At 39.3% G+C, this 15,907-nt stretch overlaps 13 non-coding genes across 13 annotated transcripts; 7 read left to right on the forward strand and 6 right to left on the reverse strand.

Moving 5' to 3' along the window:
* Window positions 1–229: 229 nt before the first annotated feature.
* TRNAQ-UUG (transfer RNA glutamine (anticodon UUG)) lies at window positions 230–301 on the forward strand. The gene has a single exon. It is a non-coding gene; the product is annotated as a tRNA-Gln (tRNA).
* A 913-nt stretch (window positions 302–1,214) lies between these two features.
* TRNAQ-CUG (transfer RNA glutamine (anticodon CUG)) lies at window positions 1,215–1,286 on the reverse strand. The gene has a single exon. It is a non-coding gene; the product is annotated as a tRNA-Gln (tRNA).
* A 2,371-nt stretch (window positions 1,287–3,657) lies between these two features.
* TRNAQ-UUG (transfer RNA glutamine (anticodon UUG)) lies at window positions 3,658–3,729 on the forward strand. The gene has a single exon. It is a non-coding gene; the product is annotated as a tRNA-Gln (tRNA).
* A 913-nt stretch (window positions 3,730–4,642) lies between these two features.
* On the reverse strand, window positions 4,643–4,714 carry TRNAQ-CUG (transfer RNA glutamine (anticodon CUG)). Its single transcript has one exon. It is a non-coding gene; the product is annotated as a tRNA-Gln (tRNA).
* Window positions 4,715–4,973: 259 nt separating this feature from the next.
* TRNAQ-UUG (transfer RNA glutamine (anticodon UUG)) lies at window positions 4,974–5,045 on the forward strand. The gene has a single exon. It is a non-coding gene; the product is annotated as a tRNA-Gln (tRNA).
* Window positions 5,046–5,958: 913 nt separating this feature from the next.
* Window positions 5,959–6,030, reverse strand: TRNAQ-CUG (transfer RNA glutamine (anticodon CUG)). The gene has a single exon. It is a non-coding gene; the product is annotated as a tRNA-Gln (tRNA).
* A 2,370-nt stretch (window positions 6,031–8,400) lies between these two features.
* On the forward strand, window positions 8,401–8,472 carry TRNAQ-UUG (transfer RNA glutamine (anticodon UUG)). The gene has a single exon. It is a non-coding gene; the product is annotated as a tRNA-Gln (tRNA).
* Window positions 8,473–9,716: 1,244 nt separating this feature from the next.
* On the forward strand, window positions 9,717–9,788 carry TRNAQ-UUG (transfer RNA glutamine (anticodon UUG)). Its single transcript has one exon. It is a non-coding gene; the product is annotated as a tRNA-Gln (tRNA).
* A 913-nt stretch (window positions 9,789–10,701) lies between these two features.
* On the reverse strand, window positions 10,702–10,773 carry TRNAQ-CUG (transfer RNA glutamine (anticodon CUG)). The gene has a single exon. It is a non-coding gene; the product is annotated as a tRNA-Gln (tRNA).
* A 2,371-nt stretch (window positions 10,774–13,144) lies between these two features.
* Window positions 13,145–13,216, forward strand: TRNAQ-UUG (transfer RNA glutamine (anticodon UUG)). Its single transcript has one exon. It is a non-coding gene; the product is annotated as a tRNA-Gln (tRNA).
* A 913-nt stretch (window positions 13,217–14,129) lies between these two features.
* TRNAQ-CUG (transfer RNA glutamine (anticodon CUG)) lies at window positions 14,130–14,201 on the reverse strand. The gene has a single exon. It is a non-coding gene; the product is annotated as a tRNA-Gln (tRNA).
* A 259-nt stretch (window positions 14,202–14,460) lies between these two features.
* TRNAQ-UUG (transfer RNA glutamine (anticodon UUG)) lies at window positions 14,461–14,532 on the forward strand. Its single transcript has one exon. It is a non-coding gene; the product is annotated as a tRNA-Gln (tRNA).
* A 913-nt stretch (window positions 14,533–15,445) lies between these two features.
* Window positions 15,446–15,517, reverse strand: TRNAQ-CUG (transfer RNA glutamine (anticodon CUG)). Its single transcript has one exon. It is a non-coding gene; the product is annotated as a tRNA-Gln (tRNA).
* Between the last annotated feature and the right edge of the window lie 390 nt (window positions 15,518–15,907).

Genomic DNA, 15,907 nt, shown 5'->3' on the forward strand with positions numbered 1-15,907 from the left:
CTGGAAAAACAGAGCACATCAGAGAAAATATGTAATATTCCTATATCATTAGACTCCAGAGGAAGAATTTAATCCAAATGAGACATGAAGCCAATACTTTGCGATTGCACAGCATCCAACAGCAACAGTGCTGCTTCGATATAATATCAGTAAACGGTTACTATAGGTCAGTAAAAATCTTGACTGTGCCCTATATTCTCATTGCCCTTATGAAGCTCTGCTCAACAAGGGTTCCATGGTGTAATGGTTAGCACTTTGGACTTTGAATCCAGCGATCCGAGTTCAAGTCTCGGTGGAACCTCTCTCTTGCTCTAACACACTTTGTCTCCTTGTTGTCTTAAATTATAGGCCAAAGATAGTAATATTCATAAGGTTAGTGGTGTAGGGTATTCATTTTCGCTCTCACTCTCTGGCATAACTTTTCATAAAAATCCACTTTTGTGCCTAGCACCTTAACCTTTATGCATTTTTTTTAAATGTATGAACAGTGAGGTCATTCTGAGTCGATGGGCAGATCTGCATCGGAAACATACATAAAAGATTTGAAATTTTCAAACTTAACTCAATGTTAAGAAACATGCTCAATCTGTGACCCAATGGATTCTCTTTTTACTTGAAGATGCAGCAACAACATTAATAATACCATTTTGGGAAAAGCAGCTCTATTGTATCGCCATTCTCTTTCAAAATTGTTAAAGGGTTAATCCTATGAAAAGCGACCACATTCAGAATCAATGATATTAATCAAGCGTCTTAACAGTCTTTACATGTTTGTAAAATGAAGGTATCAGTTTGAGATGAAAAATAGAACGAAGAACACACTTTTCTTAATTCACAAAAGGCCTGAGGTGTATAAATACTGTTTGTACCGACCAAGGGCCCATTCGTGAATGTACTTACTTTAGTTGGATCATACCTTTCTTCAAAGAAGACATCCACAATAAACGATAAGGGAAAGGTTCGACTGATGGTAAACTCTTACAGAGATTTGAATGCAAATTATTGGATTCAACCTCCAGGGTGCTACCATTACACCATGGGTCTTTCACACCACAGAAAGTGGTGGGTTTCATTGTGGCTAAAGAGCGTCATCCATGGAAAATCTTTCTTTTTTCAAATGCACCCAGGGAATAATGCTATGAAAGTGGGCGACACAGCAGCGTCATTGGTATTAAAACAAGACACTGAGAGGAAAACAAACACAGTAATTCCCAAGGTCCCACCGAGATTTGAACTCGGATCGCTGGATTCAGAGTCCAGAGTGCTAACCATTACACCATGGAACCTACATACTTAGTGACATGATGAACGTCATTGCAGCAAAAAAAGCGCCTTTTAGAGAATGTATGCAATATTCTTTTATCTTATGCCTCCAGAGGAAGAATCCTATCCAAATGAGCTGTAAAGCAAAGAGTTTGCTATTGTGCAACAACCAACTAAACAGTTCCACATTTGCATAATATCCGTGGGCTAGGAATATGAGTTTGTTAAAATGATGCATGAGATCTCGATTCTCATTTCTGTTACAACTCTGTCAGGTTGCACCAGCAAGGGGCCCATGGTGTAATGGTTAGCAAAGAACATTACTGAAGGGCCCCTCGGCCAGCCAGAAAGCCAAAATGGAGAGAACGGGCATGAACTGGTTGTGAATGAGCTTCAAAATGCGTTCACAGGTAATTGAACTGGTGATCTACTCAGTTTATACACCTGGAACTCCTGTCAATAGCAACAGTCGGCAGCTGGGTTGCCAGACATTTCGTCGAAAAAAATTTGTCGACAGGACAATTGGTCGAAACCATTTGGTCGAAAACCAAATGGTCGAATTGCTTTTGTTTTTTATTTTCACATTTTTTTTTTGGGGGGTGGGGGTTGGGGGGGTCCCCGCCAACCCCCTTTTTTTCTAAAAACCCCTTTTTTTCCCTAAACTACAACCTAAAAAATATATATATAAATAAATAAAAAAATCGACCATTTGGCTTTCGACCAAATTACGTCGACCAAATGTCTTTCGACGAAATGTCCGGACAGCGGCAGCTGGTCTGTGTCAATAATGGCAATTTGATTTTGCCATTTTCACAACTCCCTAATAAATGAACAAAATGTTCCATTTGTAGGCACAGTTACATGCTATGGTATGTATACCATGCTTAATAACCACCATAGGAGGCTCAGAGCACCATCCGCATTCTTACGTACAAAACATGTAAGGAAATAATCAGATCTTTTGCTCTGCAGGAGTCAGGCTTCTTTAAAGCCTGACAAAGTGGCAGAGTGCCATTGTAAACTGAGGCATGATGAAACCATGCCCAAGAACCCAGGCAGGTTAAACCCTTCCACTCATGCCCCTAGGCCCCGATCGGCCACGAACGGCCAGGTTCTATAGACAGGGCAGCTGGCATGGATTATGGACACTTTTAACATAGGGTGGTTTTTCAACCTTATCTCCTCTGGGAGCAAAGCGCTGGACAGGGTTTCCTGTACGTTTTTGAGGTTCGCAGGGATCTATGTGTGGATGTTTCTTGGTGTGAAAAGCATGACACCTTTTGGGGTGACACCAGGCTCTTCTGGGAGTTAATTTGCATAATCTCTACTTTCTATTTTATGTGACATGGGCTGCAGTTACATTGTTCTGTTAATAGAGGGCAACACACAGGTCATAGTTCCAAACAGGGGTGCACGGTCTGCTTGCTAGCTTACATTTACAGTTCTATTTGGGATTCACCGCCTTTTCATAAACTGAGTACTCTTCCGGAGTATTTCTAACTTATGTAGGTGTTTTGGGGGTGTTACGTGCCTTTTTTTTGACTGCTGCAAACCACTTGATATTAGACATTGATTGGAAACGACATAAAAAATCCTGACACATATTGTAAGCGGACATAAAATGACCTATATTAGCTAATATAAGTAAACAGACATCACTCCCCCCTCCCCACAAAAAGGGATGTATGCGTACACAAAAAATAAAAATGAAAAACAAGCAACTACTGCAGTTAAAATCTAAAAATGTAAATTCAGTTACATGATCATGACTCGGAAGGGGAAGTTAAAAAGTAAAAAAACACAAGGTAGGAGAGAGGTTAGCTTTACATGCCATGAGGGAGGAAGAGGTCTTCCAAGCACTGTTGTGTATGTTGGTCAATCCCTCTGAAACGCAAAAGGGATGTGCACATAGAAATCAAAGCAGAGTCATCCAGAGAGACTATTTAATTCTTTTTTTTTCAAATTCTCAAAAGGAAGCTGCTATCAAATTGAACTATTCATCACAGCCACTGCTAGGAAATCTATGTGCATAAAATGACAATACACCCAAAGGAAAACGAAATATAGCTATAACATGTCAGATTACTAAATTCAGAGTCCAGCCTACTAACCATTAGACCATGGAACCTAAATACTTCCGCAAATGCTGAACTTCATTATGCCAAAACAGAGGCAGTCAGAAACAATATTTAATATTGCTTAATCATATGCCTCAAGAGGAAGAATTTAATCTACATGCTCTATAAAGCACAGAGATTGCTATAGCACAACGTCAATCGACAACATCGCTGTGTTTGTATGATATCAGTCAATTGGGACTATGAATCTGTACAAATTGTAAATGTGCTCTATATTGCCATTTCTGATTCAACGCTCTCAGGTGCATCTTGCAGGGGTTCCATGGTGTAATGGTTAGCACTTTGGACTTTGAATCCAACGATCCGAGTTCAAGTCTCGGTGGAACCGTAATCTTGCTCTTACACTCCATTTTCTAATTTCTCAAATTACAATTCAACAGAGTTAATATTCAGAAGTTCAGTCGACTCAGGTAGCCGTTTTCACACTCTCTCTCTCTCTGCACGACATTACATTTAAATGCACTTTGGTGCCTGATACCAATACAGTGATGCAACTACATATCGTTAATGTACAATCCCTAAGGTCAATCAGAGTGGGCACCCAGATATCTCTCAGAAACATTTTCCACAGATGAATAATGTCCAACCTTAACTCTATGAAAAGAAAAATGTACACACTATGTGCAGTAGATTCTCTGCTCACTGGAACATGCAGAAACAACATTGATGTGAAAAGATTGGAAAAAGCCCTATTTTATTAACATTAAAAAATGTTATACAATTATTTTGGTGAATCATATTCACTTTCACAATCATTCCTATGTTTCAAGCAATTTGATGGTCTTATTAAATGTGTAAAAAATGTAATTCTTTGAGTTGACAAACTGTATGGAGAGCAAACTTTTTATAACTTACAAGAGTTATGAGTTCTAGAAAGTAGTGCATTTACTGATCAAGTGCCCTTGTTTAAATGTACTTACTTTATTTGGATCACACCTTTCTCGAAAGAAGAAATAAACTCTAAATTATCAGGAAACAATTCAACTGATTTTAGAGGCCTCCTGGGCTTTCAATGCAAATCGCTGAGATCAAAAGCCAGTTTAATAGCCATTATACCTTGGAGCTTTGGAGATATGAGAGTGGGCAGTTTCTTTGTGGCAAAAGAGAGTCATCCCCAGACCCAGAAACTATTAATATTCTTTGGTCAAAGAAGACTGCCATCAAAGTGGGCTGTAAAGCAAAGCTATTGCTGTTATATCTATCTGCAAATGAAAGGCAACTCTAAAAGAGAAGCAGCCCCAAGGTCCCACCGAGACTTGAACTCGGATCGCTGGATTCAGAGTCCAGAGTGCTAACCATTACTCCATGGAACCCACATATTCAGTAGCATGATGCACTTCATTCTGGAAAAACAGAGCACATCAGAGAAAATATGTAATATTCCTATATCATTAGACTCCAGAGGAAGAATTTAATCCAAATGAGACATGAAGCCAATACTTTGCGATTGCACAGCATCCAACAGCAACAGTGCTGCTTCGATATAATATCAGTAAACGGTTACTATAGGTCAGTAAAAATCTTGACTGTGCCCTATATTCTCATTGCCCTTATGAAGCTCTGCTCAACAAGGGTTCCATGGTGTAATGGTTAGCACTTTGGACTTTGAATCCAGCGATCCGAGTTCAAGTCTCGGTGGAACCTCTCTCTTGCTCTAACACACTTTGTCTCCTTGTTGTCTTAAATTATAGGCCAAAGATAGTAATATTCATAAGGTTAGTGGTGTAGGGTATTCATTTTCGCTCTCACTCTCTGGCATAACTTTTCATAAAAATCCACTTTTGTGCCTAGCACCTTAACCTTTATGCATTTTTTTTAAATGTATGAACAGTGAGGTCATTCTGAGTCGATGGGCAGATCTGCATCGGAAACATACATAAAAGATTTGAAATTTTCAAACTTAACTCAATGTTAAGAAACATGCTCAATCTGTGACCCAATGGATTCTCTTTTTACTTGAAGATGCAGCAACAACATTAATAATACCATTTTGGGAAAAGCAGCTCTATTGTATCGCCATTCTCTTTCAAAATTGTTAAAGGGTTAATCCTATGAAAAGCGACCACATTCAGAATCAATGATATTAATCAAGCGTCTTAACAGTCTTTACATGTTTGTAAAATGAAGGTATCAGTTTGAGATGAAAAATAGAACGAAGAACACACTTTTCTTAATTCACAAAAGGCCTGAGGTGTATAAATACTGTTTGTACCGACCAAGGGCCCATTCGTGAATGTACTTACTTTAGTTGGATCATACCTTTCTTCAAAGAAGACATCCACAATAAACGATAAGGGAAAGGTTCGACTGATGGTAAACTCTTACAGAGATTTGAATGCAAATTATTGGATTCAACCTCCAGGGTGCTACCATTACACCATGGGTCTTTCACACCACAGAAAGTGGTGGGTTTCATTGTGGCTAAAGAGCGTCATCCATGGAAAATCTTTCTTTTTTCAAATGCACCCAGGGAATAATGCTATGAAAGTGGGCGACACAGCAGCGTCATTGCTATTAAAACAAGACACTGAGAGGAAAACAAACACAGTAATTCCCAAGGTCCCACCGAGATTTGAACTCGGATCGCTGGATTCAGAGTCCAGAGTGCTAACCATTACACCATGGAACCTACATACTTAGTGACATGATGAACGTCATTGCAGCAAAAAAAGCGCCTTTTAGAGAATGTATGCAATATTCTTTTATCTTATGCCTCCAGAGGAAGAATCCTATCCAAATGAGCTGTAAAGCAAAGAGTTTGCTATTGCGCAACAACCAACTAAACAGTTCCACATTTGCATAATATCCGTGGGCTAGGAATATGAGTTTGTTAAAATGATGCATGAGATCTCGATTCTCATTTCTGTTACAACTCTGTCAGGTTGCACCAGCAAGGGGCCCATGGTGTAATGGTTAGCAAAGAACATTACTGAAGGGCCCCTCGGCCAGCCAGAAAGCCAAAATGGAGAGAACGGGCATAACTGGTTGTGAATGAGCTTCAAAATGCGTTCACAGGTAATTGAACTGGTGATCTACTCAGTTTATACACCTGGAACTCCTGTCAATAGCAACAGTCGGCAGCTGGGTTGCCAGACATTTCGTCGAAAAAAATTTGTCGACAGGACAATTGGTCGAAACCATTTGGTCGAAAACCAAATGGTCGAATTGCTTTTGTTTTTTATTTTCACATTTTTTTTTTGGGGGGTGGGGGTTGGGGGGGTCCCCGCCAACCCCCTTTTTTTCTAAAAACCCCTTTTTTTCCCTAAACTACAACCTAAAAAATATATATATAAATAAATAAAAAAATCGACCATTTGGCTTTCGACCAAATTACGTCGACCAAATGTCTTTCGACGAAATGTCCGGACAGCGGCAGCTGGTCTGTGTCAATAATGGCAATTTGATTTTGCCATTTTCACAACTCCCTAATAAATGAACAAAATGTTCCATTTGTAGGCACAGTTACATGCTATGGTATGTATACCATGCTTAATAACCACCATAGGAGGCTCAGAGCACCATCCGCATTCTTACGTACAAAACATGTAAGGAAATAATCAGATCTTTTGCTCTGCAGGAGTCAGGCTTCTTTAAAGCCTGACAAAGTGGCAGAGTGCCATTGTAAACTGAGGCATGATGAAACCATGCCCAAGAACCCAGGCAGGTTAAACCCTTCCACTCATGCCCCTAGGCCCCAAACGTCCACGAACGGCCAGGTTCTATAGACAGGGCAGCTGGCATGGATTATGGACACTTTTAACATAGGGTGGTTTTTCAACCTTATCTCCTCTGGGAGCAAAGCGCTGGACAGGGTTTCCTGTACGTTTTTGAGGTTCGCAGGGATCTATGTGTGGATGTTTCTTGGTGTGAAAAGCATGACACCTTTTGGGGTGACACCAGGCTCTTCTGGGAGTTAATTTGCATAATCTCTACTTTCTATTTTATGTGACATGGGCTGCAGTTACATTGTTCTGTTAATAGAGGGCAACACACAGGTCATAGTTCCAAACAGGGGTGCACGGTCTGCTTGCTAGCTTACATTTACAGTTCTATTTGGGATTCACCGCCTTTTCATAAACTGAGTACTCTTCCGGAGTATTTCTAACTTATGTAGGTGTTTTGGGGGTGTTACGTGCCTTTTATTTGACTGCTGCAAACCACTTGATATTAGACATTGATTGGAAACGACATAAAAAATCCTGACACATATTGTAAGCGGACATAAAATGACCTATATTAGCTAATATAAGTAAACAGACATCACTCCCCCCTCCCCACAAAAAGGGATGTATGCGTACACAAAAAATAAAAATGAAAAACAAGCAACTACTGCAGTTAAAATCTAAAAATGTAAATTCAGTTACATGATCATGACTCGGAAGGGGAAGTTAAAAAGTAAAAAAACACAAGGTAGGAGAGAGGTTAGCTTTACATGCCATGAGGGAGGAAGAGGTCTTCCAAGCACTGTTGTGTATGTTGGTCAATCCCTCTGAAACGCAAAAGGGATGTGCACATAGAAATCAAAGCAGAGTCATCCAGAGAGACTATTTAATTCTTTTTTTTTCAAATTCTCAAAAGGAAGCTGCTATCAAATTGAACTATTCATCACAGCCACTGCTAGGAAATCTATGTGCATAAAATGACAATACACCCAAAGGAAAACAAAATATAGCTATAACATGTCAGATTACTAAATTCAGAGTCCAGCCTACTAACCATTAGACCATGGAACCTAAATACTTCCGCAAATGCTGAACTTCATTATGCCAAAACAGAGGCAGTCAGAAACAATATTTAATATTGCTTAATCATATGCCTCAAGAGGAAGAATTTGATCTACATGCTCTATAAAGCACAGAGATTGCTATAGCACAACGTCAATCGACAACATCGCTGTGTTTGTATGATATCAGTCAATTGGGACTATGAATCTGTACAAATTGTAAATGTGCTCTATATTGCCATTTCTGATTCAACGCTCTCAGGTGCATCTTGCAGGGGTTCCATGGTGTAATGGTTAGCACTTTGGACTTTGAATCCAACGATCCGAGTTCAAGTCTCGGTGGAACCGTAATCTTGCTCTTACACTCCATTTTCTAATTTCTCAAATTACAATTCAACAGAGTTAATATTCAGAAGTTCAGTCGACTCAGGTAGCCGTTTTCACACTCTCTCTCTCTCTGCACGACATTACATTTAAATGCACTTTGATGCCTGATACCAATACAGTGATGCAACTACATATCGTTAATGTACAATCCCTAAGGTCAATCAGAGTGGGCACCCAGATATCTCTCAGAAACATTTTCCACAGATGAATAATGTCCAACCTTAACTCTATGAAAAGAAAAATGTACACACTATGTGCAGTAGATTCTCTGCTCACTGGAACATGCAGAAACAACATTGATGTGAAAAGATTGGAAAAAGCCCTATTTTATTAACATTAAAAAATGTTATACAATTATTTTGGTGAATCATATTCACTTTCACAATCATTCCTATGTTTCAAGCAATTTGATGGTCTTATTAAATGTGTAAAAAATGTAATTCTTTGAGTTGACAAACTGTATGGAGAGCAAACTTTTTATAACTTACAAGAGTTATGAGTTCTAGAAAGTAGTGCATTTACTGATCAAGTGCCCTTGTTTAAATGTACTTACTTTATTTGGATCACACCTTTCTCGAAAGAAGAAATAAACTCTAAATTATCAGGAAACAATTCAACTGATTTTAGAGGCCTCCTGGGCTTTCAATGCAAATCGCTGAGATCAAAAGCCAGTTTAATAGCCATTATACCTTGGAGCTTTGGAGATATGAGAGTGGGCAGTTTCTTTGTGGCAAAAGAGAGTCATCCCCAGACCCAGAAACTATTAATATTCTTTGGTCAAAGAAGACTGCCATCAAAGTGGGCTGTAAAGCAAAGCTATTGCTGTTATATCTATCTGCAAATGAAAGGCAACTCTAAAAGAGAAGCAGCCCCAAGGTCCCACCGATACTTGAACTCGGATCGCTGGATTCAGAGTCCAGAGTGCTAACCATTACTCCATGGAACCCACATATTCAGTAGCATGATGCACTTCATTCTGGAAAAACAGAGCACATCAGAGAAAATATGTAATATTCCTATATCATTAGACTCCAGAGGAAGAATTTAATCCAAATGAGACATGAAGCCAATACTTTGCGATTGCACAGCATCCAACAGCAACAGTGCTGCTTCGATATAATATCAGTAAACGGTTACTATAGGTCAGTAAAAATCTTGACTGTGCCCTATATTCTCATTGCCCTTATGAAGCTCTGCTCAACAAGGGTTCCATGGTGTAATGGTTAGCACTTTGGACTTTGAATCCAGCGATCCGAGTTCAAGTCTCGGTGGAACCTCTCTCTTGCTCTAACACACTTTGTCTCCTTGTTGTCTTAAATTATAGGCCAAAGATAGTAATATTCATAAGGTTAGTGGTGTAGGGTATTCATTTTCGCTCTCACTCTCTGGCATAACTTTTCATAAAAATCCACTTTTGTGCCTAGCACCTTAACCTTTATGCATTTTTTTTAAATGTATGAACAGTGAGGTCATTCTGAGTCGATGGGCAGATCTGCATCGGAAACATACATAAAAGATTTGAAATTTTCAAACTTAACTCAATGTTAAGAAACATGCTCAATCTGTGACCCAATGGATTCTCTTTTTACTTGAAGATGCAGCAACAACATTAATAATACCATTTTGGGAAAAGCAGCTCTATTGTATCGCCATTCTCTTTCAAAATTGTTAAAGGGTTAATCCTATGAAAAGCGACCACATTCAGAATCAATGATATTAATCAAGCGTCTTAACAGTCTTTACATGTTTGTAAAATGAAGGTATCAGTTTGAGATGAAAAATAGAACGAAGAACACACTTTTCTTAATTCACAAAAGGCCTGAGGTGTATAAATACTGTTTGTACCGACCAAGGGCCCATTCGTGAATGTACTTACTTTAGTTGGATCATACCTTTCTTCAAAGAAGACATCCACAATAAACGATAAGGGAAAGGTTCGACTGATGGTAAACTCTTACAGAGATTTGAATGCAAATTATTGGATTCAACCTCCAGGGTGCTACCATTACACCATGGGTCTTTCACACCACAGAAAGTGGTGGGTTTCATTGTGGCTAAAGAGCGTCATCCATGGAAAATCTTTCTTTTTTCAAATGCACCCAGGGAATAATGCTATGAAAGTGGGCGACACAGCAGCGTCATTGGTATTAAAACAAGACACTGAGAGGAAAACAAACACAGTAATTCCCAAGGTCCCACCGAGATTTGAACTCGGATCGCTGGATTCAGAGTCCAGAGTGCTAACCATTACACCATGGAACCTACATACTTAGTGACATGATGAACGTCATTGCAGCAAAAAAAGCGCCTTTTAGAGAATGTATGCAATATTCTTTTATCTTATGCCTCCAGAGGAAGAATCCTATCCAAATGAGCTGTAAAGCAAAGAGTTTGCTATTGTGCAACAACCAACTAAACAGTTCCACATTTGCATAATATCCGTGGGCTAGGAATATGAGTTTGTTAAAATGATGCATGAGATCTCGATTCTCATTTCTGTTACAACTCTGTCAGGTTGCACCAGCAAGGGGCCCATGGTGTAATGGTTAGCAAAGAACATTACTGAAGGGCCCCTCGGCCAGCCAGAAAGCCAAAATGGAGAGAACGGGCATGAACTGGTTGTGAATGAGCTTCAAAATGCGTTCACAGGTAATTGAACTGGTGATCTACTCAGTTTATACACCTGGAACTCCTGTCAATAGCAACAGTCGGCAGCTGGGTTGCCAGACATTTCGTCGAAAAAAATTTGTCGACAGGACAATTGGTCGAAACCATTTGGTCGAAAACCAAATGGTCGAATTGCTTTTGTTTTTTATTTTCACATTTTTTTTTTGGGGGGTGGGGGTTGGGGGGGTCCCCGCCAACCCCCTTTTTTTCTAAAAACCCCTTTTTTTCCCTAAACTACAACCTAAAAAATATATATATAAATAAATAAAAAAATCGACCATTTGGCTTTCGACCAAATTACGTCGACCAAATGTCTTTCGACGAAATGTCCGGACAGCGGCAGCTGGTCTGTGTCAATAATGGCAATTTGATTTTGCCATTTTCACAACTCCCTAATAAATGAACAAAATGTTCCATTTGTAGGCACAGTTACATGCTATGGTATGTATACCATGCTTAATAACCACCATAGGAGGCTCAGAGCACCATCCGCATTCTTACGTACAAAACATGTAAGGAAATAATCAGATCTTTTGCTCTGCAGGAGTCAGGCTTCTTTAAAGCCTGACAAAGTGGCAGAGTGCCATTGTAAACTGAGGCATGATGAAACCATGCCCAAGAACCCAGGCAGGTTAAACCCTTCCACTCATGCCCCTAGGCCCCGATCGGCCACGAACGGCCAGGTTCTATAGACAGGGCAGCTGGCATGGATTATGGACACTTTTAACATAGGGTGGTTTTTCAACCTTATCTCCTCTGGGAGCAAAGCGCTGGACAGGGTTTCCTGTACGTTTTTGAGGTTCGCAGGGATCTATGTGTGGATGTTTCTTGGTGTGAAAAGCATGACACCTTTTGGGGTGACACCAGGCTCTTCTGGGAGTTAATTTGCATAATCTCTACTTTCTATTTTATGTGACATGGGCTGCAGTTACATTGTTCTGTTAATAGAGGGCAACACACAGGTCATAGTTCCAAACAGGGGTGCACGGTCTGCTTGCTAGCTTACATTTACAGTTCTATTTGGGATTCACCGCCTTTTCATAAACTGAGTACTCTTCCGGAGTATTTCTAACTTATGTAGGTGTTTTGGGGGTGTTACGTGCCTTTTTTTTGACTGCTGCAAACCACTTGATATTAGACATTGATTGGAAACGACATAAAAAATCCTGACACATATTGTAAGCGGACATAAAATGACCTATATTAGCTAATATAAGTAAACAGACATCACTCCCCCCTCCCCACAAAAAGGGATGTATGCGTACACAAAAAATAAAAATGAAAAACAAGCAACTACTGCAGTTAAAATCTAAAAATGTAAATTCAGTTACATGATCATGACTCGGAAGGGGAAGTTAAAAAGTAAAAAAACACAAGGTAGGAGAGAGGTTAGCTTTACATGCCATGAGGGAGGAAGAGGTCTTCCAAGCACTGTTGTGTATGTTGGTCAATCCCTCTGAAACGCAAAAGGGATGTGCACATAGAAATCAAAGCAGAGTCATCCAGAGAGACTATTTAATTCTTTTTTTTTCAAATTCTCAAAAGGAAGCTGCTATCAAATTGAACTATTCATCACAGCCACTGCTAGGAAATCTATGTGCATAAAATGACAATACACCCAAAGGAAAACGAAATATAGCTATAACATGTCAGATTACTAAATTCAGAGTCCAGCCTACTAACCATTAGACCATGGAACCTAAATACTTCCGCAAATGCTGAACTTCATTATGCCAAAACAGAGGCAGTCAGAAACAATATTTAATATTGCTTAATCATATGCCTCAAGAGGAAGAATTTAATCTACATGCTCTATAAAGCACAGAGATTGCTATAGCACAACGTCAATCGACAACATCGCTGTGTTTGTATGATATCAGTCAATTGGGACTATGAATCTGTACAAATTGTAAATGTGCTCTATATTGCCATTTCTGATTCAACGCTCTCAGGTGCATCTTGCAGGGGTTCCATGGTGTAATGGTTAGCACTTTGGACTTTGAATCCAACGATCCGAGTTCAAGTCTCGGTGGAACCGTAATCTTGCTCTTACACTCCATTTTCTAATTTCTCAAATTACAATTCAACAGAGTTAATATTCAGAAGTTCAGTCGACTCAGGTAGCCGTTTTCACACTCTCTCTCTCTCTGCACGACATTACATTTAAATGCACTTTGGTGCCTGATACCAATACAGTGATGCAACTACATATCGTTAATGTACAATCCCTAAGGTCAATCAGAGTGGGCACCCAGATATCTCTCAGAAACATTTTCCACAGATGAATAATGTCCAACCTTAACTCTATGAAAAGAAAAATGTACACACTATGTGCAGTAGATTCTCTGCTCACTGGAACATGCAGAAACAACATTGATGTGAAAAGATTGGAAAAAGCCCTATTTTATTAACATTAAAAAATGTTATACAATTATTTTGGTGAATCATATTCACTTTCACAATCATTCCTATGTTTCAAGCAATTTGATGGTCTTATTAAATGTGTAAAAAATGTAATTCTTTGAGTTGACAAACTGTATGGAGAGCAAACTTTTTATAACTTACAAGAGTTATGAGTTCTAGAAAGTAGTGCATTTACTGATCAAGTGCCCTTGTTTAAATGTACTTACTTTATTTGGATCACACCTTTCTCGAAAGAAGAAATAAACTCTAAATTATCAGGAAACAATTCAACTGATTTTAGAGGCCTCCTGGGCTTTCAATGCAAATCGCTGAGATCAAAAGCCAGTTTAATAGCCATTATACCTTGGAGCTTTGGAGATATGAGAGTGGGCAGTTTCTTTGTGGCAAAAGAGAGTCATCCCCAGACCCAGAAACTATTAATATTCTTTGGTCAAAGAAGACTGCCATCAAAGTGGGCTGTAAAGCAAAGCTATTGCTGTTATATCTATCTGCAAATGAAAGGCAACTCTAAAAGAGAAGCAGCCCCAAGGTCCCACCGAGACTTGAACTCGGATCGCTGGATTCAGAGTCCAGAGTGCTAACCATTACTCCATGGAACCCACATATTCAGTAGCATGATGCACTTCATTCTGGAAAAACAGAGCACATCAGAGAAAATATGTAATATTCCTATATCATTAGACTCCAGAGGAAGAATTTAATCCAAATGAGACATGAAGCCAATACTTTGCGATTGCACAGCATCCAACAGCAACAGTGCTGCTTCGATATAATATCAGTAAACGGTTACTATAGGTCAGTAAAAATCTTGACTGTGCCCTATATTCTCATTGCCCTTATGAAGCTCTGCTCAACAAGGGTTCCATGGTGTAATGGTTAGCACTTTGGACTTTGAATCCAGCGATCCGAGTTCAAGTCTCGGTGGAACCTCTCTCTTGCTCTAACACACTTTGTCTCCTTGTTGTCTTAAATTATAGGCCAAAGATAGTAATATTCATAAGGTTAGTGGTGTAGGGTATTCATTTTCGCTCTCACTCTCTGGCATAACTTTTCATAAAAATCCACTTTTGTGCCTAGCACCTTAACCTTTATGCATTTTTTTTAAATGTATGAACAGTGAGGTCATTCTGAGTCGATGGGCAGATCTGCATCGGAAACATACATAAAAGATTTGAAATTTTCAAACTTAACTCAATGTTAAGAAACATGCTCAATCTGTGACCCAATGGATTCTCTTTTTACTTGAAGATGCAGCAACAACATTAATAATACCATTTTGGGAAAAGCAGCTCTATTGTATCGCCATTCTCTTTCAAAATTGTTAAAGGGTTAATCCTATGAAAAGCGACCACATTCAGAATCAATGATATTAATCAAGCGTCTTAACAGTCTTTACATGTTTGTAAAATGAAGGTATCAGTTTGAGATGAAAAATAGAACGAAGAACACACTTTTCTTAATTCACAAAAGGCCTGAGGTGTATAAATACTGTTTGTACCGACCAAGGGCCCATTCGTGAATGTACTTACTTTAGTTGGATCATACCTTTCTTCAAAGAAGACATCCACAATAAACGATAAGGGAAAGGTTCGACTGATGGTAAACTCTTACAGAGATTTGAATGCAAATTATTGGATTCAACCTCCAGGGTGCTACCATTACACCATGGGTCTTTCACACCACAGAAAGTGGTGGGTTTCATTGTGGCTAAAGAGCGTCATCCATGGAAAATCTTTCTTTTTTCAAATGCACCCAGGGAATAATGCTATGAAAGTGGGCGACACAGCAGCGTCATTGCTATTAAAACAAGACACTGAGAGGAAAACAAACACAGTAATTCCCAAGGTCCCACCGAGATTTGAACTCGGATCGCTGGATTCAGAGTCCAGAGTGCTAACCATTACACCATGGAACCTACATACTTAGTGACATGATGAACGTCATTGCAGCAAAAAAAGCGCCTTTTAGAGAATGTATGCAATATTCTTTTATCTTATGCCTCCAGAGGAAGAATCCTATCCAAATGAGCTGTAAAGCAAAGAGTTTGCTATTGCGCAACAACCAACTAAACAGTTCCACATTTGCATAATATCCGTGGGCTAGGAATATGAGTTTGTTAAAATGATGCATGAGATCTCGATTCTCATTTCTGTTACAACTCTGTCAGGTTGCACCAGCAAGGGGCCCATGGTGTAATGGTTAGCAAAGAACATTACTGAAGGGCCCCTCGGCCAGCCAGAAAGCCAAAATGGAGAGAACGGGCATAACTGGTTGTGAATGAGCTTCAAAATGCGTTCACAGGTAA

Source organism: Ambystoma mexicanum, chromosome 5p (assembly GCF_040938575.1).
Source record: "Ambystoma mexicanum isolate Mex_15411 chromosome 5p, UKY_AmexF1_1, whole genome shotgun sequence".
NCBI classification, from domain to species: Eukaryota; Metazoa; Chordata; class Amphibia; order Caudata; family Ambystomatidae; genus Ambystoma; species Ambystoma mexicanum.